General features: G+C 46.5%; 1 protein-coding gene across 5 annotated transcripts in view; it reads left to right on the forward strand.

The window, feature by feature from the left end:
- Positions 1 to 402: 402 nt before the first annotated feature.
- Mgat5 (alpha-1,6-mannosylglycoprotein 6-beta-N-acetylglucosaminyltransferase) overlaps positions 403 to 27546 on the forward strand; it is a 284487-nt gene continuing 257343 nt past the window's right edge. For 3 of the 5 annotated variants that reach the window (XM_076941066.1, XM_076941067.1, XM_034513054.2), the window contains exon 1: positions 429 to 857. The gene's annotated coding sequence lies outside the window, so the exon portion shown is untranslated. Of the gene's footprint in view, positions 858 to 14622; positions 14705 to 27546 lie in introns of those variants that run through there. The other 2 variants (XM_076941068.1, XM_076941069.1) reach the window with 2 other exon arrangements.

Genomic DNA, 27546 nt, shown 5'->3' on the forward strand with positions numbered 1-27546 from the left:
AAAAAATAAAAAAGACACGGGACAGAAATTCCTACTGCTTTTGCCAATCTATTCTACAAAGTATAAAATGGAGCTCAGGGCGTTTGTTAAAGTTGGCAAGACCCCTAAATAGTTGAGCCCGCCATCTCCTCCCCACTGGCTTCACTCCTGAAAGGTTCCTGTCCAGAGGAGATCAAGAGACCATCACTCTGGAGGATGCACTGTGTGTAACAGTAATTGTACCCTGCCTCGACCTTGCTAGAGTACTATTTACTCAACTCCCTCGGTCTAGCTTGCTGCCTGTTTCTCCTTGGGTTGCGGAATGGAGCGGCTTCAAGTCCTCTTGTACAGGGTCTAGAGTTTGCAGACGATCCCCGAGAAGCCGAGGCTTTCCGAATTGGCTGAGCGCTCTGCCGGGGTGGGCGGGGAATTTGCCGAACGTCCGTGGCCCGGAATCCCTTTGCCTTGGAGAGCGGCGCGAGCCCAGAAGCTGAGAGAAGTTGGGTAGGTCGATCTGGGAAGGGTAGTAGAAACCTCGAAAAGATCTCCTAACCATTCTGTCCTGATCATTTGGACCCGGGAGGAACGTCCCTGCTTGCGTCTAGGGGCGGAAGGTGGACGAGCTGCGCACGGCCCCGCCAGGGCTGGTAGTTTTCAGACCGTCCCTGCCGAGGCCCGCTCGCCCGGCAGCCCTGCGGCTCCCGCGGTGGCGGCGGCGGCCCCAGGCTCGATCCAGCCCAGGTAGCCGCCTCTCAGTCTCTGGGGGCGCTGTGACCCTGCTCCTGGCTGTGTCTGGGACCCCCGTTCCCTGAAGCACGGCTGCTGGAGAGTGATCCCCACTGCTACTGATGGTGCTTCTTCTGCTCCCCTACTAGCAGGTAAGAGCTGCTGCAGGGTCGAGCGATCGATTCAGAAGCTCGCCATCCTCCCCCTCGGGGAGATGCACGGACTGTGGATCGCGGGGGACGCGTGGGGGACGCTAGGGGAGATGAGGCAGCCCTTATCCGGCCCAACGCTAACACCCGGGGCTGCGTGGGTGGATGTTCTGGCCGTGTTTGATTTGGGACAGGGGAGGGAACCCCAGAGTACAACCGAGGGACCCGCTTGGAGGGTCCACCACCTGCTCAGGGGCATCCCCTCTCATGGGACCCAGACCTTCCCTAGTCTTTGAGGCTTTTAGGCTTCCAAGGAACTGTCCAGAGGGGGCTCGGGTGGCGTGGGCTGGAAGCGAGAAGCTGAAATTGGCATTTTGGACGCTGGGACCGCGGTGAAACCAGAAACCAGGATGCCAGCGTGGGCCGGGCTAGGGTCCTGGGGATCCAGAGCTCAGTGTGAGATGTGCCTTGAGCCAGTTGGAAGGAAGAATGAAGGAGTGGGGCCCCAGGTCCCTGGGGAGAAGGGATAAGAAGATCCAAAGCTCCAGGCTGAGAGGTCAAGAAGACCCTTCGTAACCCAGATAGCCTTGGGGACCGCCAACCCGGACCGCGATCCAGCCGGAGTGTACCCACGACTGGGAGATGGCAGAGGCTGCGGGATGTAAGGGCGACACCCGCGTACATACTCCCCTAGAGCATGCTCAGTGCAGTCCTGGGAACTTCCTGCCGAGTCGCCAGGCCAGCCGTTTTGGTCCCCTTTGGGGCCACAGCTCGCTAAATTGGGGGTAGGGGGTATCAAAGTGGGAATCTCTGTGCCCTCTTGTTCACCCTTTCTCGTCCTCGGGCCTCTGCCTGGCCTGTGACTGGCACCACGGCTCTGCTTTCCAGAGCCGCTCTGGCCTCTGGAGATGGGGGCGTGGATGTCATACCCTTGCTCCCTGCGGGTGGAAAGCCAGAGGCCTGGTGGTGCGTCGGTCTGCCAGGTGGACCGGCTTTCAGGGAACCGCAGGGCGCTCAGTCGCGCGCATTTACTCCGTGCTGGGAGCAGGTTGGGTGGAAGGGGGTGTGTGAGCCCAGCAACATTCGCGCGCTCACAGTCGATGTCACACACAAAGCCACCGCAGGGAAGAGGGAAGGGGTGGCGCTTGTTTTTTTTTTTTTTTTTTTTTTTTTGTTCAGTGGCTTTTGGAACACTCTTGAGCTGTGTGTGTGTGTGTTTAAGTGTAAGAGCCAGAGGATGCCTTCTGATTTGCTGAGGTTGCCCTTGTCTAGATCTAGAGCTCAGTAATTCCTGGCAGTAGTTGCCAGGCCTTGGCTTGGTGTTTGAATATGGTCCTGGGTGCCTCTAGGTCTGTGAAGTTGGGAAGCAGCAAACGTAGGTTTGTGTGGGGTTTTCCCGTGGAATGGCAAAGTCACATCTGTAACTACACTTGGATATAAGGTTAGATCAAATTAGAATCTATTGGGTTCTAAGTGGAAAAAAGGTTCATCTCAAGTTTGTTGTTAAGACCGGAGGGATCTCCCACCCTGGACTTGTGGGAGACCCTTTGTCGCTGGAACAGAGCTCTATCCCAGTCAAGAAAGTCATAGCCTCTCAGACCTGTCTTCCATGAATTTTCCCACCCTCCCTTAGTTCCTCTAAATCATTTTGTGACTGTTACTCAGTGTTGAGATGGGCAGGCTTAAGTCTGATGCTGTTAGGATCAGAACAAAGCTGCCCCCGTTAGAGGACATTTTAGTTTTTCTTCTGTTATCAACCAAATGCCCATATGGTAAACTTACTTGAGGCAGGGCTCTGGAAATGGAGAGGAAGGGTGAATGGGTACCCTTTCCAGAGCCAGAGAAAAGGAGGAAGTGTCTGTTCCCTTTCCAGCAACTGTCTGTGGCACAGTTGAATGTCTGGGCAAAAGGTTTGAGTCATGTCTTTGCTGCGTCTCTCTCCTTCAGCCATTCTTCCTAGTTTGGGACATTTGAGACTAGAGTTAGTAGGATGAATCTACAGGGGCTTGGCGCTTTGTAATTATCAGAATGTGTGCATGTGCATGCGTGTGTGTGTGTGTGTGTGTGTGTGTGTGTGTCCTTGCATGTGGAGGTCAGAGAACAACCTCAGCTGTCATTCCTCAGATTTTGTCCATCTTGAGTTTTTGAGACAGGGTTTCTCACTGGCCTGACAGTAGGTGGGTAGGCTTGTCTGACTGGTCTGTGAGCTTCAGGGGTCCATCTGTCCCCACCAACACAGCACTGAGATTATAACCCTATGTCATTGTGCCTTGCTTTTTTTGAATGTAAAGTTTGTGTGTGTGTTTGTGTGTCCGTGTGTGTGTCCATATAAGTAAGACAGCCTCAAGCATCAATCCTTACCTTCGATCTTGTCTGGAACAAGACAAGCTCTTGTTTTCTGGGGCATATGTCAGCCAAGACCTAGCTGAGCTCTGAGGCTTCTGTCTCTGTCTCTCATCTTTCCACAGGAGTGCTAGGATTATAGACACTGTGGTGTCCAGCTTTATATGGGTGGTGGAGATTGAAACTCGAGTCCTTATGCTTGTCCAGCAGGTGATTTAACACTGAGCTATCTACCTGTACCTGCCTGGCTTCTCAAAAATGTATGTTCCAGTGGTCAAGCTCAGGTCTTCATGCTTGCAAATGTTTTACTCAATGAGGCGTCTTCCTAGTTCCCCTGCCAGCTGGATTTAAGGTAACCTGAAATGGCAGGAACATTGGTCCTTTCTCTGAGTGTGGCTGTCTCTGTGTCACAGCAAAGCTCTCTGGGCCTTTGGATCTTCTCCTGAGCAGCGTGCACATTTCCAGTGCTTTGTGTGTAGAAGTGTGAACACTGTGCTCATTATATATTCACACATCCGAGTACATTTTTATACAGAACATGTGCATATGGATGTGCATCCGCAGTGTTCCCAGAGAGAAGCTGGAAGGGACCCCAAGAGACGAGAGCAATTCAGACTTCCTTTCTTCCCATTCTGCTTCCCTAGTTTCAAAAGAACCCACCAGCCATGTGCTCGGCTGGCCTCCTAAGCAAGGAAATGTCACAGTCTTCTGTGATCACAGCTGAGGGACTTGTCCCAGAACAAGAGTAGCTGTTCACTATTTCCTTGTGTGATTGTGCCATTCCCTACCCCCCCACCCCATGTGAGAGACAGAGAGAGAGAGAGAGAGAGAGAGAGAGAGAGAGAGAGGCAGACAAACAGACACAAACACACACAAAGAGAGAAAGAGACAGACAGGCATATTTACACACAAAGAGAGACAGACAGACAGACAGACAGGCAGGCAGACAGGCAGGCAGGCAGGCAGGCAGGCAGGCAGACAGAGGTGACTGTGTAGAGGTCAGAAGACAACCTCAGGTATTGCTCTTCAAGCACCATCCACTTCCTGATTTTATGGACCTCTTACTTAGCCTGGAACTCAGTAAGTAGTTTAGGCTGGCTAGCCAGCAAGCCTTGGAATCTGCCTGACTCTTTCTCCCTAGTGCTGGGATTTTAAGTGCACACCGAGGTATCCTTGTCTCTTTTAAACCTGTCTCCTGGAGACCAAATGCAGGCCATCATGCTTGCATAGAAGCTACATCATGATTGGGGGTCTGTATCACCTCCAAGTCCCATCATGGGAGGGGGATAGGTGGTATCTCAGTCCCTAAAGTCACTCAGGGCAGTCATCAGAAAGATTTGGTGCTCCCTGTCACCGTTCAGCAGCCTCACAGGCAGCCTCGCTCCTGAGAGACTTAAAGAGCCCTGGGTCTGGGGTTACTTCTTACAGCTTGTTCTGGGTGGGGGATACAACTGGACATCAGAGGGTCAGGTCTTGTCGGTGCTTTTGTGATGACTGAGGAAAGCCTGTGCTGCCGGCCTTGTCTCAGGGGTTGCTATAAGGACTGTAAGGCTTAGGAAGAGGATTTCTGGTGCTGGGTGAACAAGACAATGATCAGCTCTGATGGAAGGAAGTGTATACATGTCAGAATCCAGGTATCAGAAGACAGAAGAAATCATTTTTATAGGGGGAGTGGAATTAGCCATCTGGGTGACAGTTCAGAGGTTTGAGTGGGAGACAAATGTTTGGAACCTGTCAGTGCAGGTTTTACCAGACTACTGCTTTTAGAGTTAATGACTGCTTTGAAGTAGAGTCACTCATAATGGCCAGAAGAGAGGGCTATACTCTTAAATTTCTATTTTTGAATCGAATAAGGATCTGCCCATCCTTTGAAGTTTTTTTTTTTTTTTTTTTGGTCTAATATAGCCCAGGCTGGCCTGAAGCTCACTATGTAGTCTAGACTCCAGTTGAGTTCCTGATTTTCATGCCTCCACATCCCAAGTGTTGGAATTATAGGCATGGATTTACAGTATACTAGGGTTATAAAACTCCTAATCTAGGTCATATTTCTACAGTGTTTAACATTGTGTGTTCTTGTTGATAACCCAACTCTGCCTCTCCTTTTCCCTCTTTCTTGCTTTCTGTGTCTCTCTCTCTCTCTGCGTGTGTGTCCCTGTAGAGGGCCGGGGTTGATGTCAGTCAGGTGTCTTTCTCATTTGTTCCCCACCTTATTTTTGAGACAGGGTCTCTTACTGAACCTGGAGTTCACTGATTGAGCTCTGCTGATTTACCTGTGATTCAGGGAGCTGGTTCGCCTGTAAGTTACATCCCTGTTGATGTGCACCAGTGGACCTGGCCTTTCCTGTCGGTGCTGGCGATCTGAACTCAGGTCTTATGCCTGTGCAGTAGATACGTCATCTGTTGAGTCAGCTCCAAGCCTAGCATTTATCCAGCGTCTTCTATAAGCTATGGCCAGACCTGATGCTTGGGATAAAGATGCTCTTCCTCCGAATGACCTTCTCACAGGCAACACAGCTGACCTCTTACAGTGTGGATGCAGACCAGTAGTTCCTGGAAAGCTGCCAAGACAAGGTCCCAGGAGCCTTGGCATTGTGACCGTGTCCTCAGCCAGGAGAGTGAGGACTTCTGCTGTGTGTTTGGACATTTGAGCTGGTTCCTTTTATTCTTTTTAAAGTCGATTCTACAGTTGAATTTATCCATCCCTGACTTGGTCCTGAGAAGGCTGTGGGGGCTGGGGAGGGTTCCTAGGAATTGTTGAATTTCTTTAGAACCCCACAGCTCCTTTGTCTAACTCACAAACTTCTAGAGTACAATTCCTTCTGGAACTCTGTAGTCCCCACAATCTAGGCAGGCAAAGGCAATAAGGGTAATAAGCCATTTCATCTTGTGTTTGTGTGTGCACGTTTGTGTTTGTCCTGGGACATGTGCATCTGTGGAGGTCAGCAGTCCGTGTCGAATGTCTTCTTTAGTTGCTCTGCATTTTTTTTTTTTTTTTTTTTTTTTTTGAGACAGGATATCTAACTGGTTAGCTACACTGGCTGGCCATTGAGCCCCAGGGTTCTTCCTCTCCTGCCTCTGCCTCCCCAGCATTGGGATTTCAGATGTGTGTTGCTGGGCCTGGCTTTTTATGTACTTGCCAACAATTCAAATTCGTGTTTTTGTGGCAGACAGTTAGGGATTGAGCCGTTCTTCCCTGCCTCTTAATGCCCGGGGGTTTGATGGGTGTAGTTCTCCTTGTGAACTGGCGCTGTCTGTCACTTTCAATGCCAGGACTATATTGATGCCTCCTGGATGTCACTGGAGTGGCTACGTACAGGACTGCTAAAGAGGCCTTTTCTGTTCTACTCCCCGTGAGCTCAGGAATGAGAGATACTCCCAGATTCCTGCTTACTAGTAAGAGTTGCTTTACCTGAGCTGTGAGTGGGGGCCCATGTTTCTAATCCCAGCATCGAGCGGTTAGAGGTAGGAAGATTATTGCAAGTTCAAGGCACTCCTGGTCTACGTACCTAGTTTGATACTAGCTAGGGCTATACTGCAAGCTTCTGCCTCAGTGTTCTAAGGTGCTTTTACATATGAGTAAATGTGCTTGTGTTTCCCCAACCCCCCACGCAGTCATCTCTCACTGGTATCAAACGTGTGGCCCATAATAGCTAAGAATATGGCCCAACACACAAACCATTGACTTACTGGAAACATTTTATCTTATTTTTTAAATTCAGTTGCCTGACTTTGTAGATGACAACACCATGTTTTGATGTCAAAAGATTGGACATGCCTGCTGGCAGAGCATCTGCCTGGCATGCTTGTGGCCCGGAGTCTAATTGTCAGTACTGCAGAAAAAGAAAGCCTATTTCCCCCGCCCCCGCCCTGATTTTGTGTGTGTGTGTGTGTGTGTGTGTGGGGTGCCGTTGAAGGAACATATGTGTGTCCCCGTCTGAGCTCCTTGGTTCTAGTTCTGCACACATAGAACATGCAGGCCCTGGCATACTGTGCTGGTCTAAAATACCTTTTGTATGGTCTAGCCAGATGGCTCAGTCAATACAGGTATCTGTTGCTAGACCTGATAACCTGAGTTCAATCCCTGGGCCCCACATGGTGGAACCACATGGGTGGTTGTCACAGAGATTGTGTGTCTTTGTGGAAAATGTCAGGGATGAGTGTGAAGGGTAACAGAGATCATGGGGTCATCACCTGAGGCTCAGCTGACAAAGCGCTGACCTCTGTGCTGGAAGCCTTGGGTTCAGTTCCTAGCACTGCATCAACTGGGCACAGTGGTATGCACCTGTGATCTCAGCGCCACCTCAGACGGCAGATTGCATCTACATTTGTGTGGTTAGGGACAGCCTTAGCAATGTGAGGCCATGTTTCAGGAAAAAAACAACAATAAAATCATCATCACCATCATCACCATCATCATCATCATCACCATCATCATCATCATCATCGTCATCATGGCAGTGATGAAAAATTTACCTTTCACAGTTGCCACTGGTTCATGTGATCCTTTCCGTCAGAGTTGTTTAGTTCCTCTTTTAAGCCTGAGGCGGACGCTAATGTTCCTCCCAGTGTGTAGACACAGGGAGATTATAATATTGTAAGACCAGACAGTCTAGCCAGGATAACAGATCCAGAGCCCATGTGAGCTGGTGGCTATTCAGGCTGATGAGGCTGTGTTGGACCTTCTTAAGGCATGCCCTGAGGAGACTTAAGAGAGCTTTGGAAGGGACTGCAGGGAAGACTCCTGTAGGTCCCTTTTCTTTGTATCCTGAGTCATCGGGCTGAAGAATTTATTGAGGTGGCAAGGACAAAGCCTACCCTGAGCCTGAGTGCTGAGGGGACAGCTGACAACAGACGGCTAATACATGTGTGCCTGAGTCGTTATTACTGAGAGATTTGAGGAAGACAACATACTGGCCTCTTGGCTTCTGGCCTTCCCAGAGCCCTCTGTGGGCATATACCCACATGTGTGGGGAGCAGGTGGGTGTAGCTTAGTTTCCTTCTATTCCCATGGGGAGAATGTAAGCCATCTGTCTTGTTGTCCCCCCTCCACCCCCATCCCCTCAAGTTAGCAGTTTCCTTAGTTGACATCTTAAGAGTATTCTCTGGAGGCTGTGGGTATGTCTCTATTGGTGGAGTCACTGCCTAGCATGCACAGAGGGCTGGGGCTAGATCCCCAGCACTGGGAAAACCAGCCATAGTAGCACATGACTGTAACCTTAATATTCCAAAGGTAGAGAGGCAGGAGGATCAGAAGTTCAAAGTTATCCTCAACCACATATCGAGTTAGAGGTCAACCTGGGTGACTTGAGACCTTGCCTCAAAAACAAACAGTCACAAAAAACAACCAAAAATAAATCAAAACCAGTCTGGCTGTGTGTTCTAGTTACCTCTGGATGCCTCTGGGCTCCTATTCCTTCTCAGTTGGTTTCCATTTTTTTAGGGTGATGAGGCAGAGGTGTCAAGGTTATGGATTAATAGTTCAGTAAAGGTTGATTATAAAGCCATTCCCAGATGACTGAGGCCCTGCATGCCCCTCTTGTGACCCCTGACCCTTGACCCCTGAGATCTCAGCTGGGAGTTTCCCCACAAGGCCCCCGATGAGTGTATTTCTTTTCCTTCTGTTCCCTATAGGCATCTCTGGGCTTGCCTGTTCCTTATTCCAAATGCTTTAATTCACCAGTAGTCCAAGCTGCTGAGAGTGTACACAGTGAAGGCTGCCAAGCCTGGCTACCTGAGTTCCATCCCTGGGACCCCATGGGAACCCACCAAGATGTTCTTTGACCTTCACATGTTCATGATATGCACATACGGATATACACAAATAAATGGCGCAGTATAATTTTAAGAATCCAGTTGTAATAACAAAGGTGGGTGGGGAGATGGCTCAGTCAGTAAAGAACTTGCTACATAAGTTTGAGGATGTGATTTTGAATCCTTAGCACCCATCTGTGTAAAGAACCGAACATCACCATGTAATACTGTATATGTGACACTTGTAATCCCAGGTCTGGGGAAGGGAACTTAAGAAGCTCCTTGGGGCTTGCTGGAGAGCCAGCCTGGCTAAACCAGGGAGCTTCAGGCTCAAATAATAAGGGGACAGAGATTGAGGAAGATACCCAATGTCAACCTATGACCTCTACATTCACAAACACCTGCGTGTGTACATACATACATACATACATACATACGAATACCCATGGACACAGGCACACATGCACATTCTCAGATACAAAGACAGATGCCAGTAAGGTACACAGTCAGCCCACAAACCTCTTTGAGCTTCAGCTTTTGTTGATTTGAGATGAAGGGGGGGTCTTACTTTAATACCCAAGCTGGCCTTGAACTCTTGAACTCCAATGGTCTGCCTGCCTCAGCTAGGAGAGTGGCTGGGCCTTCCAGTGTACAGCATGCACCTGGCTGGACTTCCGCTGCTTCTGTTTATTTAGAAGGAGGGCCTCCTATGTAGCTCGCACCAGTCTCAACCTTGAGACTCTCCAATCTCAGCCTCTTAATTGCTGAGATTGTAGGAGTGCACCACCAGGCCCCGCTTGGACCTTGACTATTACATTGGGATAGAAGAGGGAGTAAATGAGTTCCAAAGGTTGTCTGGTCCTAAGGTTATCCAATTTTATCTGCAAAGGAAGTGTAGATTAAAAAAAAAACCCAATAAAATTCTCTCACTGAGTAAAAATGATTGAGGAACATTTAAGTTTTTTTTTTTTTCTTGTGTACAAGCCCCCTTTAGTAGACAGTGCAGTGCTTACCTAAGAACTAAGGTATTATCATCACCACTTGCCCGGATGTTTAGAAGGATGCTAGGGGCTGGGTGACGTTCAGCTAGCACTTATCCTACAAGCATAAAGAACTGATCTCCTGAGCCACTGAAACAAACAAACATAAAGAAAAGTCAACTTTAGTGGTGTGTGCTTATAATTTCTGGGGAGGTAGAGACAGGGTACCTGGGGCTCACTGGTCAACCAGTTTAGCCCTTCTAGACAAATTCCAAGTCAGTGAGAGACCCTGTCTCAAAAAACTAAAGAGTAGATGGTACCTGAGGAATGATACCAGAGATTGTAAATCCCCATGCACATTTATAAATGTAAAAATGCACACACGCTAAGCACATACACACCATACACACACACACCACACACACCCTGTTTCTAGACATCTACTGTCTTCTAGTGGAGCTGTTCTTTGCATGTGATGTTAAGATCCAGAAAAGAGAAGCTGAACAGGCTCACGGAAGTCTGTAGTGGTGTGGCAGAGCAAGCAGCCTTGGGTGTGGGTAGGCGCAGACCTCTCCATGAACCAAACTACAGTCTGTTTCCTTCCTGTGTCTCCAAGAAACCTACCGTGTTTAATGGATGCCATGGTCTCATGTGACTCCCCTTGGAGCTTCTTTTTCTTTAAAACAACAACAACAACAACAACAACAACAACAACAACAACAAATCTGTTATTTTCAGCTCTGATTTTTTTTTTTTTTATTTACTACTGTTCATGCTGAGACCAAGAGTTTTCTAAATGACTGTTTTCCTTCTCCTGTGTCTTGTTGAGGGAAGATGTGGGTTTTTGTGCTCATCAAAATCTTTCCATTTTTCCTATTTCTCTTCAGTGCTTTATATAGTGCTTTTCTTTGCCTTGTTCTCCCATTCTGTCATCTATAGTTGCGTGTGTGTGTGTATATGTGTGTGATGTGTGTGAATGTGTGTGATATATATGTGTGGTTCTGTGCAGTGTGTATGTGTGTGTGTATGTGTGGTATGTGTGTGTGTGTATGTGTGGTATGTGATGAGTGTGATGTGTGTGTATATGTGTGTGATGTGTGTGAATATGTGTGTGATATATGTGTGGTTCTGTGCAGTGTGTATGTGTGTGGTATGGTCTGTGGTATGTGTGTGGTGTGTGTGTGTGTGTATGTGTGGTGTGTGATGAGTGTGATGTGTGTATATATGTGTGTGATGTGTGTGAATATGTGTGTGATATATGTGTGGTTCTGTGCAGTGTGTGTGTGGTATGGTCTGTGGTATGTGTGTGTGTGTGTGGTGTGTGTGTGTGTATGTGTGGTATGTGATGAGTGTGATGTGTGTGTATATGTGTGTGATGTGTGTGAATATGTGTGTGATATATGTGTGGTTCTGTGCAGTGTGTGTGTGGTATGGTCTGTGGTATGTGTGTGGGGTGTGTGTGTGTGGTGTGTGATGAGTGTGATGTGTGTGTATATATGTGTGATGTGTGTGAATATTTGTGTGATATATGTGTGGTTCTGTGTAGTGTGTGTGTGGTATGGTCTGTGGTATGTGTGTGTGTGTGTGTGTGTGGTGTGTGTGTGTGTATGTGTGGTATGTGATGAGTGTGATGTGTGTGTATATGTGTGTGATGTGTGTGAATATGTGTGTGATATATGTGTGGTTCTGTGCAGTGTGTATGTGTGTGGTATGGTCTGTGGTATGTGTGGGGTGTGTGTGTGTGAGAAGCTATCACAGGACTTCAGGTGTCTTCTATTATTGCTTCCCACTGCATAGCCTTGACAAAGGGTCCTTCACTAAAATCGCATCCTTTTAGCCAGCTAGATAAGGTGGTTGGTGACTTCTCGGTCCTTGGGCTTCCTGTCTCTATTCCTCAGTGCTGGGATATAGGCAGGCTCAGCCATTTACAGCTTTATTTTGTGTGAGTGCTGGCAATGAAAACTGGGGTCCCCATACCCCCAGAGCAAGCACCCTTCCCCTTGAGTGATTTCCCTAGTTCCCTTGCCTGGAGCTAGGAGGGGCAGCATTTGGAGGGGGTATGGAGAGGAAGGCGGGCTTTCCTCTGTTCCCTCTGTCAGTCACATATATCAGGAGGTGTCCCAGGCTTGTATAAGCAGTGGTATCCTTCCACCTGGATTGCCTTCGTCTGTTGAAGTTCCAGTATCTCCACATGGTTCCCCTTTCCCTGTGTTTGATTTGAGTCCCTGCTCCTTTGCAGGTTTGAAGGCGACCCTGTTCAGTGGGTAGCGTTCACTGCGTGTTATTTTGTTCACGTAAGTGTATTTCTTTTGGCTAACTATCATCATCTTCTCTAGTTTTGCAATTCTGATGTTTAAGAACTTCTGCCAGGGCAGACATTTTTTCCCAGATGTTCTAGTTTGCTTTCTGGTGCTGGGATGAAACAGTCTGACCAAGAGCAACTTGAGAGGAAAGGATTCATTTGCCTTCCACTACCAGATCACAATCCAACATTGAGGGGAATCAGGGAGGAACCTGGAAGCAAGATCCATGCGGGAGGAGCCCTGCTTGTCCACTGGCTCTTTCCTTCCCTGATTCAGCCTAGGCCCACTGGCCTAGGGAGGGCACTGGCAGTGGCCCTGGGCCCTTTCATATCATTCAGGAGTCACACTTGGCTACAGGCCAATCTGATGAGGCTAATCTCTCAATTGAGACTCCTTTGTCAGTTGTCAGGTGTCTTTGGGCTGTGTCTGGTTGACAGTGGGTGGTAACTAGGACACTAGCCTTTTTTTTTTTTTTGAGACAGTGTCTCATGTAGCCCATTCTGGTCTCGAACTTGCTCTGTAGCCAAGATTTGACCCTGAACATCTGATCCTCCTTCCTTCTACCTCTAAAGTGCTGGAATCACAGGCTTGTACCATCAGACCTGGTTTATGCAGTCTGGGGATCAAACCCAGGGCTAGTGCATGCTAAGCAAGCACTCTATTGATTGACTTACATCTCGAACCCTTGCTTAGTTCTCTGAGGTCCCACTCTACAACCCTAGCTGTTCTGGAATTCACTACGTAAGACAGGTTGGCCTGGAATGTGTGGCAATCCCTCTGCCTCTCCCTTCCAGACGATGAAATTGCTACCGCACTTGACTTTACCAAAGTTTTCTGTTCAAATAGTCTAAAAGGGGCGGGGAGTGCTTATACCTTATACGTATAGTAGAAGCTCTGTTTCTGGGGCAGAGCTGCACGCTGGAGTCACAAGACAAGCCAGTGTGGCTGCTGAGTGCACCTCATGCCTGAAGGCTAGGCCCCAGCAGCCGGGCTGCTGTCCCCACATGGGTGGGCCCCTTTCTGATCTGTCACTTGATGCCTCAGTCACCTCCTCCTGTGTTTATTTGGTGGCTCTAGTATGTGTGCCTGGCTGGGATCTATGTGTCCCGGATAGCTTCTTTAAGCAATGTGTGGGAACATGCTTAAGTGTGTGGCTTATTTTGAGGTTTATTTTATCTTTGTGCATTTTTTAGAGTTTGGAGTTCCTCATCAGTCTGAACTTTGTGTGTGTGTGTACATATAAACAGCATGCACGTCTGCATGTGTGGTACATGTTCATGTGTTGGATGTGGAGCCATCATGTTATGGTTATTTGCTTTAAGATAGTCTCTCTCTCTCTGATACGAAGCATGTAAGTAGGCCAGATAGGCTGGCTGTCTCCACTTCCCCAGTGCTGGGCTTATTACAGGCACATGTCACTGCACACAGATTTTTACCTGGATGCTGGGGGTCAGACTTGAGTCCTCATGCTTGCAAAGGAACTACTTTACCAACTGGGCCATCTCCCCAGCATTCAACTGGGGAAATCGTAGACATTTTATAGAGAGTATAATTCCTAGGCTCGTGGAAAGCAGCAGATTGGTACTGTGCATATGTGGGTATGCATCTCTCTCTCTGTCTCTGTCTCTGTCTCTCTCCACACACCACATGAGGTAATCACCATATTGTCATATTATCTGAATAAAACATAAGGTTGGTAGGGATGAAGTGCTGACCTCAGGTGTGGAGTGGCTCTCAGTTAAATGGATGAGTTGCTGTTTCAGCCAGACTGTCTTTTTTCATCTTTCTCTTTAACCAGAATCCTATATGGTTTTCCATCTTTGCGTGTGTGTGTGTGTGTGTGTGTTCATGCTCCTGTGTGTGTGTGTGTTCATGCTCCAGTGCGTGTATGTGTGTGTGTGTGCGCACATGCTTATGTACACTCTTGCTTAAGCACACACAGGAAAGGCTGTCTCCTATCACCTTATTTTTGAGACAATGTCTCTCACTGAATGTGGAGCTCACCTGGGGCTGCCCCACCCGCCCCAGGAATCTTCCACTCTCCTTCCCAGCACTGGATTGCAGGTGCACACCATAATGATTTTTTTTTTTTTCCGAGTAGGTCTAATGATTTTTTTTTTTTTTCCGAGTAGGTTCTAGGGAATCGAAGTGAGGTCTATGCCTGGTTAGTGTGCTCCAAGTTCTAGAAAGTCTTTCCAGTCCAGTAACTTTAAGAGACTTTCCTGTTTCTCTGTTGTCAGCCTTCAAGTGGAACTGTTAGAAGGTCCCTGCCTTCTTTCCTGTGCCACTGTGATAACAACAAACCCTTTATCGTGAAACAATATTCACCTTTACTCTCAGCACAATGATCTCACTGCTAAGATCAAGGTCCCCATTTCTTCTGGAAGCTTAGGACAGAATCCACATCCTCACCGTGTGCAGCTTGCAGAGGCTGTCGGCATCCAGAGGCTTGTGCCTTGACCTCCAGTACCAGGTACGAGAACTGGATCCTTTCCTCTGCTGCTTTGCCTGCTTTTCAGACCCCTGGCTTCAGGCCACAGTATCATCCATATCATCCTCATTGAGATCCTGATGTTTTCATACCTGCCTCTCGCTGTGAGGTAGTACAACACAGGGTCCAGGGCTGAGAAACTGAGTATCCTCAGGGGCCATTTGTTTTTTTCTAACTAGGGTCCTCTAAACACTTTGGAAAAGAACTATTCTCCATTTTGCCAGTACAGGAAACTTACCTGTTTCCTTGTTTGTGTGTGTGTGTATGTATATATACAAACATATGTATATATATGTATATATATATATAAATTTATTGTATGCATGAGTGTATGATGTGTGGGAGTGTAGGTGTATCATGGCATGTATGTGGACATACATTTGAGAGTATTCTCTCCTTTCACTTGCTGAGCAAGGGCTCCCCCATTGTTTTTTCCCTGTTGTGGATTCTAGGCTAGATGGCCTGTGACTGTCTCAGAGATTCTACTGTCTTGGCCTCCTGTGCTTGCTTACCTAGGAGTGCTAGGAGGGATTCCTGACATGCATCACCATGTCTGGCTTTTTAAATATGTTGGACTAGGGGCTAAAACTCAGGTCAGTGAGTTTTAGCCCCTCAATCAGTGGCTTTGCCTAGCGAGCCACTCACTGGCCTTCCCTGTCTTTTGAAGCAGGTGTATCCCACTCTCCTCCAGCAAACATTGCTATCTAAATACAGTTTGCATTCTTCTGGGCCGCAGACGGAGCCAAGAAAAAAAAAAAAACAAACAAAAAAAAACGTGTGCATGTTTCTCGTTATGCAATGGCACAGAGCGCTGTCATTAAGAAAACAGAGATTCTGAAGATGTGTGTCTGAGGTCACCTAGTCACGAGTTACAGAGCAGGGGCACCAAAGTCTGTGTTCTTAATCACTTTTGCTTTTCTTTCTTACAAATGGTCATGCAAATGAGAACTCGCCATGGAAAACCTTGAGATCATGTAAAAATCTCTCCTCCTTTATGAAAACACATATTGCCTGTAGTAACTGGGTTGTGCTAATGGCTCTACGTCAGCGGCCTCCTGGTAGCTTCCGTTCTTTGATGGGTGGTGCGGTGTGGCTTGCTGTGGTCAGCAGGATGCTGCTAAATCCCATGTATAAGCAACTTTTAATAGCACCTGTGTCTTTCTGGTTGCTTTGTTTATAACTCAGTTTGCTGTCTCAGAGCCCTGGTGCAAAGATGAGAAACATGCCCAGGCTAGCCCCATGGGGTGAACCAGGATATGCTTTATTCCCCCTGGACCAACCAGCCTTCTTCTGACCCTCACATTTCTCACGATTGCCTGATGTATCACTTAAGTCAGTTCAGCCTGGCCTGGGTTACCAGAACTTCCCTGCCTGTCTGTACATACTTGCAAATACCATGTGGTTCTAGTCATTGAGTTCCAGGGGGGTTGCCTCTGTAGCAGTTGATGGACTCATCATAATAGATACTTAGATGGCAGAGGGACTGAGTTTTGTGTCCTTGGAAGATCATTGTGTATTACTTATACCTGATTTATATTCTATTCTGATTGCTCTTTTTTTTTTTTTTTTTTGGTTTTTGAGACAGGGTTTCTCTGTGTTCTGGCTGTCCTGGAACTTACTCTGTAGACCAGGCTGGCCTCGAACTCAGAAATCCGCCTGTCTCTGCCTCCCAAGTGCTGGGATTAAAGGCGTGCGCCACCACCAACCAGCTCTGATTGCTCTTTAGGTCTAAGAATGTCTCCCCGAATGTCTTCCCCCTTTAACATTATACTACCTTTTAAGAACTTATATTTATTTTTAATTGTGTGTCCCTGTTGTGCGTTTGTGCCCATGATGTCCAGAAGAGAGTGTTTATGAGCTGTCCAGGGTGGTTCCTCTGCTGAGCCACTCTCCAACCTCTTATTTATTTTTAAATGTATTAGTGTGTATTAGTATATAGGTATGTGCCTATGTGTATATTGTGCATGTGATCTCATGTGTATTTTGTGTGTGTGTTGGTGTATGTGTGGAGGTCAGAGAATTTGTGGGGAGTCAGTACTCTACTGCTGTCATGTTCAGACAAGGTTTCTTGTTTCTGTCTGTGCTGTCTACTGCTGGCCTAGGAGCTTGCAGTTGGTTTCCATCTGCAACTGGAGTGCTGGGCTTACAGATTCAGGCTACCGTTTCTGGCCTTTCACATGGGATCCCAGGATTGAACAGAGTTCATAGTGCTTGTATGGCGAGATTGTTTCCCTGCTAAGCAGCTTGGCAGCCAGTACATATTTGCTGAGACAAAATCTTACATAGTCTCTGGGGGCTGACCTCAAACTAGGTTTGTTGTCAGTGATGACCTTGAACTTGTGATTCTCCTGTCTCTGTCACCCCAGTGCTGGGATTGTGGATATGTGCCAGCCACTGTACTCAGTTTTTGAGGTGCTGGGGAATGGGACCCCATGCTTGGTGCACACTAGGCAAGTACTCTACCAACTGAGCTACTTCTATAAGTCTCGGAACCCCGTAATTAATTTACAGGCCCGGTTCACGTCCAAGAACTTCTCATTTTATCTGCCCATTCCCACCACTCAACAAGACCAAGACAATGCAATGCTTTAAATGCTAAACAGTTTCCCAAAGAAGCACGCATTTACCATCCTCAAACTTATTATTATCTACTGATATACAGTAGCCTCTCACTTAAAGATCTACAGGCAGGAGTTTACAGCCTCGGAATCACACTGGCACCAGCAAGTCCAGGTTTGATGGATGATACTTGCCTTTACCACCAATAATCAGTGTTGACCTGCCTATCATGTTCAGTTTGATTGGCTTAAAATAAAAACTAGTCAGCTGTGGTGGTTTGAATATGCTTTGACCAGGGGGTGGCACTATTAGGAGATGTGGCCTTGTTGGAGTAGGTGTGTCACTGTGGGTGTGGGCTTTAAGACCCTCATCCTAGCTGCCTAGAAGCCAGTATTCTGCTAGCAGCCTTCAGATGAAGATGTAGAACTCTCAGCTCCTCCTGTACTATGCTTGTCTGGATGCTGCCATGTTCCTGCCTTGATGATAATGGACTGAACCTCTGAACCTGTAAGCCGGCCCCAATTAGATGTTGTCCTTTATAAGACTTGCCTAGGTCATGATGTCTGTTCACAGCAGTAAAACCTGAAGACATCAGGGATCAGCATACTACCACCAGCTGCTCATTTTGTTAATAAAATATTTTTAAAGAGTTATTTATCTCTATTTATGTGTGTATGTGTGTGCCTGCATGTTTGACTCATACCATGTGCATGCAGGTGCCTTAGAGGCTAGAAGAAGTTGTTGAGCTCCCTGGAGTTATAGGCTGTTGTTACCCACCCCTTGTTGGTACTGGGAACCAAATCCAGATCCTGTGGAAGAGCAATATACCCTCCTAACTGCTAAGCCTTTACTCCAACCCTACAAGGGTTTTATTGGAAAATGACTGCACACGTTTGTTGATGTGCTGGTCATTTTGTTAATACTGTTTTACTGGAAAATGGCCAAGCCTGCTGATTCCACATACTGCCCATTTTGTTAAAAATTTTTTTTGGGGGAATGTAGCTTCTTTTATTTGTTTATGTGCTATCTGTTTTGTTAGCAAAGTTTTGTTGTTGTTAATACAGGGTTTTAGTAATATTGATCACACCATGGTCTCTCCCATGTGTTCTGTCTGGCTGATTTTACCCGGCAGTGGAGGAGGTCGGCAACCTGATGGAGTTGAACTGATCTGCAAGGCCTGAACTGTTTGCTTTAGGCCCTTAAAAGAGAAAAATACCAGACTCTCAGATGATTCATAACCCGTAGAAGTACGGAACACTGCTCAAGTGACTACGAGTTCTCCCGATAACTGTTCAGCAAAGAACAGCATCCACATTGGGCAGATATGAGAACCCATCCTTCAGGCTACCTCCCTTCCGTGTACTTAGACCCAACAGTTAATGTATCTACTTCCTATTTGTTAGGCTTGCTGGGGAACTCTCAATTATTTCCAAGAGTGTTTCATTATGTAACTACCATAAGCTCTAGGCTTCCCCCTTTTCATTTAAATGAGGTTTTCTAGTGGAGATAAATCCGAATTAAAAAGGACACAGTTCTGTTCAAGTGTTGGTCATTAGGTTCCAGCCAAGCGCCCTCCTCTCTTCTTCTCGTCTTGTCTCTTCTCTTCTCTCTCTCTCTCTCTCTCTCTCTCTCTCTCTCTCTCTCTCTCTCTCTCTCTCTCTCTCTGTGTGTGTGTGTGTGTGTGTGTGAGTGTGTGTGGTGTGATGTGGTGGAGTCCATTAGGGGAAGAGTTTGAGAAACTGTGACCCTGGCTTCTCTTTAGAGTACCTCTCTGGCAGCTGTGTTTCTAAGGGAGGTGCTATTGTTGCAGTGCATAGTACCATCTGGAGACATTAATCAGGAGCTTTGGCAGTTAAAATGTTATTTTTTTGGGAGGGGGTAACAATCTCCATTCAGACGTAATTGGGCCCCTAAAGGCCACATTTCTTTGGTGCCTGTAATTTTCAAGATGATTCTGTTATTTACATCCCATGGTGATGGGATGGATGGCCAGGAGCTGAGACAGAAGGGACTTCAGAATGGCCTGGCCTAGACAGCTTCTTAGAATTTGAAATGCCAGGTAAAGTATGGCCACTGACCTGTCTACTTATTGGTGAGATTGGAGTCAGAAGAAAACAAGCTTAAACTATGGCATGAATAGCTGAGAGGAGAGGGGTGGTGAGAGTCTTGGACATTAGAGGAAGTCTGCTTCAGTATTTTATTTCTTAAATTGTGTGTGTGTGTGTGTGTGTGTGTGTGTGTGTGTGTGTATGCAAGAGTGTGTATGGTTTGTGTTTTTAGGTCAGAGAGTCTCATTCCTACTCTTAAAGCAGGGCCTTTCTTCTTTCCACCTCGCTGCTTATTCAAGGGGAGCTAGCCTGAGACCTCCTGGGCGATTTTCCTGTCTCTGCATCCTATCTTATCACAGAGTCCTGGGATTACAATATGGACCTTCACACTTGGTCCTTCACAGGGGCTTTAGAACTAAACTTTGGTCATTTTACCTTTGGAGCTAGTTCCCTAGTCTCTCTCTTGAACATTGTTAAGGCTAAATACCAAGTTCATAGCCAGTCTGGGCTATATCAGTACATAGAAAAACAAACAAACAAACCTAAAACAAATAAGCAAACAACCCCCCCCCCCCAAAAAAAAAACCCTGTTACAAGAAAGCCAAATTCACACCAGTCCATCCTGTGGGAACCATCCCAGTTCTGTGAGACCTAACCAACTCCTGAGGCACAGCATTATTCATCTTCCCTGAAGATGGAGCCTCCATGACTCTCGTATCTCCAGCTAGACCTTGGTGTAAAGATTCCATACCTCCCCACCACTGTACCAGCAACCAAGCTTCTAGCACACAGAGCCTTGGGAGCAGGCAAAGCAGGTCTGAGAGTCAGATGGTCACGTGGGTTGAAAGTGAACTGCTGCCGACCATTCTGCAAGGCCCCAGGGAGACCATGTGGGAGAATGTTCCATCTTCATGTTCACCAACCTCAGACTAGAATTTAGCGATTCCTTCACTTTTGGTTTTGCTTTTTGAGACAAGGTCTCTTATAGCCCAGGCTTGCCTCTTCCCTATGTAGTTAAGGATGGCCTTAAACTTCTGATACTTTTACTCAACAGAAATGCCAGGATAACCGCATGCACTGCCAGGACAGGTGCTGGGATAGAACCCCAGGGCCTAGTTTGCGCTTGCTAGGTGAGTGCTTTCGACAGCTGAGCCCCAGCTACAACCTGACTCCTTCACTCTTTGTACACTGGCCTGCAAAACTGCAGTAGTGTTAAGTGCTATTTGCAACTTTGTCAGCAGCAGATAGCCAACATTTTCAGTAAGTAAGCAGCTATCTTAGTGTATCAAGACTCCTCTCCGCTCTGAGTGATAGTCCTGTTGAGCCTGCTGCTCGACAGTGTGACTTGATGTGTTAATAAACAAGCATGTGTACCTCTTTATCACAATTAAAAGCATATTTTAGCTGGGGAATACAGCTCAATTGGTAGAGTGCTTCCCTGGCATGTGTGAGGCTCTGGATTAGATCCCAAATACTGGAGAAGAAAAAAAAAGAGAGATGAAAAATATTTTAGTAACTGAGTGAAATTGATTTACTCTTGCATCCTATAGATTTCTTTTTGTTTTGAAAGGTTCTTCTGTGGGGGCTGGGGATATAACTCAGTTGCTAGAGTACTTGCCCAGCATGCGTGCAGAGCAGAGGGACTTGATCCCCAGCACTGTATACTCTGGGCAGTGCTGGCTGTTCTAGTTCCCATTTTTTGCAGTAACACACAATAACCAACAGCAACTTAGGGGAAGAAAGGGTTTATTTTATCCTAAAAGTCACAGTTCATTATTGAGAGAAGTCATGGCGAGAGGTCAAGCAGGAAATTGAAGCCAAAACCATAGAGGATCTTTGCTGGCTGACTTGCTTAGGCCTATGCTTGGCTGGCTTTCTTATGGCCTAAGACTTCCTGCCTAGGGAATGGTGCCACCCATAGTGAACTGGGCCCTCCTATATCAATTAACAACCATGATGGTTCCCCAGAGACATGTCCACAGATCACTCAGGTCTTGGCAATCCCTCATTTGAGACTCCTTTCTCAGATGAGTTTAGGTACTGCCATGCTCACAATTAAAGCTAACTAGAACATTGCACACACCCATAATCTCGGCATTCAGGAGGTGGAGGCAATAGGATCAGGAGATTTGTGTTATCCTCAGCTACATAGAGAGTTCAAGGACCTTGAGACTCTACCAAAAAAAAAAAAAAAAAAAATCCTCTACTTGAGGGGGTCAGTCTACTTTTAAGTTCATCAGCAGGCCTGCTGTAGAGATCATAGAGAATTGTATGGGTATGGACACTGCCCAGCCTGCTGTGCCTTGTCACTGGGACTTGGCCCTCTCAGTCCTACTCACAGCTATTGGGCAAGGGTCTAGAGTGGGTGTGAGCTCAGTTGCACTTGCTAATTTTCTTTTTCACTTGCTCAAGGAGTTGAACGGAACCCAGGCTGACGGTTCCATCATGTGAGGAGGAAGTTAGCCAGAACATTTCTCCTGCCAGGCTCTAACAACATGCACAAGATACATGGTGATTTCAAAATGAAAACATGTAGGTTTTCTGACTCCTAAACAGAATTGTGACTGTCTGCTTCTGAATTTTCAGTGAGGAATAATCAGACTTTGTGTGGGATAAATCCCTAAATTCAGGTTAACCTCTGCTTCCCACATCCTTTGTCTTAACATTAATGTAATTAGCGTGCATGCGCACACACACACACACACACACACACACACACACACACACAGACATTGACATTTACACACACACCTTTATGAAGTACTTCATTGAAGGAGATAAAAATGCATTATATACATTATAAAATTGTTATAGAATTAAAAAAATACATACCCTGCTGCCCAAGACATATATTTCACAAATAACTATGACGAACGTTTTCCTTTTAACCACAAGGCTTAGGAGGGAACCATACTCCACAAACGAGGGCTTGTGTGGAGGTCCATACAGAGCTCCAAGGAAATGTTTCCTCCTGGTTGCTGGCTAGCCACCAACTGAGTCCAGCCTTTGAGGTGCTTGGTTTTCACTGTAAGTGGATTTCTAGGAGTGTGTCATCTAGAAACTTCTCTTTGCAGTGACTTTGCCACAGGAGATCTTCCTGAGCTGTTCTAGAAACTTCTCTCAGTAGGAAGTGACTTTGCCACAACTGAGAATACCTCAGTGTTATTTGCTGTCCTTTAGACACAGCCATTGCTGTGCCATCAGCGTCTTTTCCTCTTTATCTTCTAAGCTGATAGTTAGAGTTTGGTAAGGAATGATCTTTGTGTACTTAACACTGATATCCCAAGCAGCCATATTTAATGGTTATAGCAATAGTAGGTTTTCTTCTTAAAATTTTTCTTTATGACTGAGTGCTGTGGTATGCATATGGAGGTCCAAGAATAACTCTTGAGAGTTGGATCCTGGTACTGATAACTTAATAACTCAGGTTATTAAGCTTGTGCCATCTTGCGCTCTCCTTGCTCTCTGGTCTCATATTGTTCAGGCTAGCCTTGAACTCACTGTGTAACCAAGGATGACTTTGAGCTCCTGATCCTCCTGCTTCTACCTCCTGAGGGCTGCAATTAACAATCTTGCACCGCCATGCCTGATTTATACAGTGTTGAAGACTAAACCCAGGACTCTGCATGCGGGGGCAAACACTCTACCAACTGAGCCACATCCCCTGCTCCAGTTTTTCATTATTTCAGAAGATGTTATGCTAAAGATTGGGATTGAATAGTCACATATTTCCCCTTCATTGTCCTGTGGATTTAGCTACCAATGAAATTCTCATTGAGTATAAGATCCCTTCTGGAAGGAATGGTCAATTATTATTATTGTTGTTGTTATTATTAAATTATTTTTACCACTTATGTCAGATATAAAGAGAACATGTGTGTATTTAGCAGGTGTATCTGTTAAGTAACTGTCTCCGTTGTTAAGAGATGGGAGGATTCTTTTGTTGATTGACAGGTTCATGTATGTGCTTGCAAGTCCCCTTGAGTCCCATTTTCTGTGTGTGTATGCATATTCATTTGTGTTTGTAGGTGCAGGTATTGTGCAGGTGTGCACACCTTTGGGATTCAGAGGCCAACCTTGGTCACTGCTCCTCAGACACCATCCAGTTCGTTCTTGTAGGACAAGTTTACTCACTGAACCCAGAGCTCACCCAGTAAGCTAGTCTGACCATTGAGCCCAGGGGTCCTCCTGTCTCTACCTCCCTAGTCCTGGGATTGCAGGCACATGCCATCAGCTCTGGTTTCTTTTAATGTGGACTCTGAGCCTCCAACTCAGATCTTTGTACTTGCACGACAAGAAATTTCCTGACTGAACTTCCTTCCTCGTCTCCCCATTACTGTTTCAGGTGAGGTATATCTAAGCTCCTTTCATTGAGAAGCTCACTTCTGTCATGAGCTCTACACACCCAGCCATCATTGGCTTGAGAAAGCAAGAAATTCAGCAAATTCATTGACTAGAGAGTGATGATTTTTTAAAAAATCTTATATGTGTTCATGAGTGTAAAGGCAGGTATGCTCCTGAAAGTGAGGTAACCAATGGGAAATCAGTCAGCTCTCTCCTTTGACCTTTGACCTTGCTTGTGATACGTCCTTTCTCATTCGCTACTCCATTCTCCAGGACAGCTGTCTCATGAGCCTTCAGGGATTCTTCTGTCCTCTGCCTTCCGTCCTGTCACAGGAGCTGGGATCACAGTCTCACACCATAGCACCAGGCTTTATGTCAGTACTGCTGATCCAGACCCAAATCCTCATGTGTGTTTGGCAGGTGTTTTAACCACTAAACTGTCCCCTTAGGACCAGTGCGGTGAATTTACTTCACAGGCTGGCTTGAATGGGAATGCCCACCCCCACCCCCATAATCTGGAGCTTTACCTTATAAAAAGTAAGATAAAAATTCAAAACAAAACCCAGCATTGTATGGTATCCAAGAATGGAGTTGATCCCTACCTAGTGTTAGGTTCTAAGTCAGTGGATACATGGAAGCAGAGGTTTAAGAACAGTAGTCTGTTAAAACTTCCCACTGGATTGACACCTATAACTGAACATCTGGTGCTGGGACAGAAGGGAAACTAAAATGCCCCTGCTGGGAACTTAGAGCAAGCAGGTGGACAGGGACAGATGAGCTGTGTGGACCTTTGGCCTTTGACTTTGATTGAGGGCTACTGCTTGGCCTTTTGAACCTGAGTACTCTTAGAGAACACAAAATACTGAACCCCAAAGTATGCAGAATACAACTTCTGGTCATAGAGAAGTCCTGTCTTATGAAAGACTCTGAGAGGGCTCTGGGGAGCTCCAGGATCACCCCTGCTCTGTGAAACTGGTTCCAGGTAGAGCACAGCCAGCTTTGGGCCTCTTTGGGAAGGGCCATCTTTTCTCTGGAAACATGGCAGCCACCAATCAAAAGACAGAGAGTAAAGAAAATGGGGATACAGGAGGGGCGGAAGTAGAAATGACAGAAAAGGGTTGAGTGGTGGCTTGCAGTAGCTGTGACCAGGGGACACTGGAAACCACAAACATCTGTGTGGCCGTGGATAACCCAGGGCTGTCTTGGTTGGGTCTTAAGACTTAAGTGAGACATCAGATGACCCCCTGGGCTTCTGTGTTCTGTATCACTGAGGTCCTGTGAGCCTCAATCTCTTCTGCCACAGTGGGCAAATTGGGCCACATGATACCAGTATGACTTCTTGCTTTGAAAGTCTTGGATGCCAACCAAGGAAGCCTGGGGGGCGGAATCTCTAAACATTTACAGAGGGGCTTTTGTGCCTGGGCACCCGACTCACAGCCAGGGCAGAGTCCATGATAAACAGTCTCCTGAATCTGGGAGCAGAAGATGAGATGACTCCAAAGCAGCTGGGCCATGCTGGCCTAGAATACACTCCCTTTACATTGACTTTGACTGCTAGCTGCCAATCAAGAGCAATTAAAAGTCAAAAGGAGGTGCAGCTCTTCTAGTTTCATAGATGCCAAAACTAAGGCAAGAGGAGAAGTATTTTTGTCCCAGATTTGCCAAGGAGCGGGAAGGTGAGCCAGAACGTCAACTGTCGGAGCCCGTGCAGTTGTGGGTGGTGGGTGGTGGTCACAAGTTTTTCTGTCTTTATTACTAGACTGCTAAACTGTCTGAGGCTGCACTATGCGCTCTCTCTCTCTCTCTCTCTCTCTCTCTCTCTCTCTCTCTCTCTCTCTCTCTCTGTGTGTGTGTGTATGTGCATATGTGCAAGTGCACCTGGAGGCCAGAGGCCAGTCTCCAGTGTTGTTCTTCCCATACTGTCTTACTTAACTTTCTTAATTCAAACTGGAACTTGGGCTGGAAGTCTATCTCAGTGGTAAAGTATTTGCCTAGCACATGCAAGGCCCCAGTACCAACAAAAATAAAACAAAACAAATGTGAACTGGGTCTTAGGTGGCCCAGATGGCCTTGAACTCACTATGTAGTCTCCAATCTGTGGATGACCTTGAACTTCAGACTTCCCATCTTCCACTTCCCAAGGATGGGATGACATCACCATGCCTGATTTACTTGGTACTGGGGATTGAAACTCAGAACTTCATGCATGCTGGGTATGCATTCTACCTAGATTTGGATTTCTGATAGCTATTCTGGTCAGAGGGTTAAAAGGGGGCAGGGCAGAAGTAAGATTTAAAGAAGACTGTTGCAGTGGTGTTGAGGAGCATTTGTGGGGACCTGTAATGGGATGGGAAAATTTGGGCATTCTATATTCAAATCATCCTAGGAGTGCCCTTTTATCAGCTCCCACAATCCTATGTGGTCTTCCAGTATCAGGTGCAATCAGAGCTCAAAGGGCATACAGTACTCCTTGGAAAGGTTTTATTAAGGAAGTGTTGGTGTTTTGAAAAAGTCTTATACTTACAAATTGAGACACCAAGCAGTGTCAGTGTCCAGAGAGGTCTGGGGCTGCCCAAGCAAGCAGGACCAAGGGGTTTGTGAGATATAATTCTAACCATGTGATAATAGTTTTGAACATTTCCAGCATGCTTGACACTCATGAACATGTTAGGAACCTAGGTTACTCACCTGTTTTTCATGGAAGTGCTATAAGATAAATGACTATTCTGATCCCTGTTACAAAACAAGCAGGAGAGAGGTACAGAGGCCAAGTCACAGATTGGTTAAGGTTACCCACATCATTTGACTAGGGACACAGGAGAGAGTTTTACTGATTATTATGATTGTTATTATTATTAATAATATTATTATTATTTTAGTTTTCTCTTACTTCCAGGTCCTATATATGTATTTTGTGCCTATAAAATTCAGGAACCACAAAGGAAAAAAAAGCATAGTATATTTTGTCTTTTTGAAACTTGCTTAATATTGCCTCCAGGTGTATCTATTTTTCCATCAACTTTGCTCTTCTTTTTGGGTGAAAATTCCATTATGTGTACAAACCACATATTTTTTATATCTGTTCTTCTGTCGTTAGACTCCTAGGTTGATATCATAACTTAGATACTGTGCATAGTACTACAGGACACACTGATGTGTGAGGGTCTCTGTGATGTCTTGGCTGGGAGTCTTCTGGGGAAATACCCAGAAGTGGTACAGCTGTGTCATATAGAAGACATATTTGTAGAATCAAAGGCTGCAAAGGAAGGAAGGTGTTGTTGGCATTAGGAGGAAGAATCAAAGGAAATATAAACTTTTTTCTTTTGAAGATGACAGCGTTTTCACAGGGCTAAAATAAGCGCAGTTTAGGGAGTGGGCTAGAGGCAGGAAAGAGCCTAGGGGTCTCATGGACATATATGGACAGTGAACCAAAAATGTGTGTGAGTGTGTGTGTGTGTGTGTGTGTGTGTGTGTGTGTGTGTGACAGAGAGAGAGAGAGAGAGAGAGAGAGAGAGAGAGAGAGAGAGAGAAAGAGAGAGAAAGAGAGAGAGAGAGAAAGAGAGAGAGAGGAGAGGGAGAGAGGGAGAGGGAGAGGGAGGAGAGGAAGAGGGAGAGGGAGGAGAGGGAGAGGGAGGAGAGGGAGAGAGACAGGGAGAGGGAGAGGGAGAGAGACAGGGAGAGGGAGAGGGAGAGGGAGAGGGAGAGGGAGAGGGAGAGGGACAGGGACAGAGACAGAGACAGAGACAGAGACAGAGACAGAGACAGAGACATGCTCTCAGGCAGATAGACAGGCACACCAACCAAGCAGCAGAACATGGCAGGAAGTACCCAAAGAGGTGAGTCCACGGAGACAGGAAGCAAATTCCTCTTTCC

The sequence above is a fragment of the Arvicanthis niloticus genome, chromosome 10, assembly GCF_011762505.2.
Source record: "Arvicanthis niloticus isolate mArvNil1 chromosome 10, mArvNil1.pat.X, whole genome shotgun sequence".
Classification (NCBI taxonomy): domain Eukaryota; kingdom Metazoa; phylum Chordata; class Mammalia; order Rodentia; family Muridae; genus Arvicanthis; species Arvicanthis niloticus.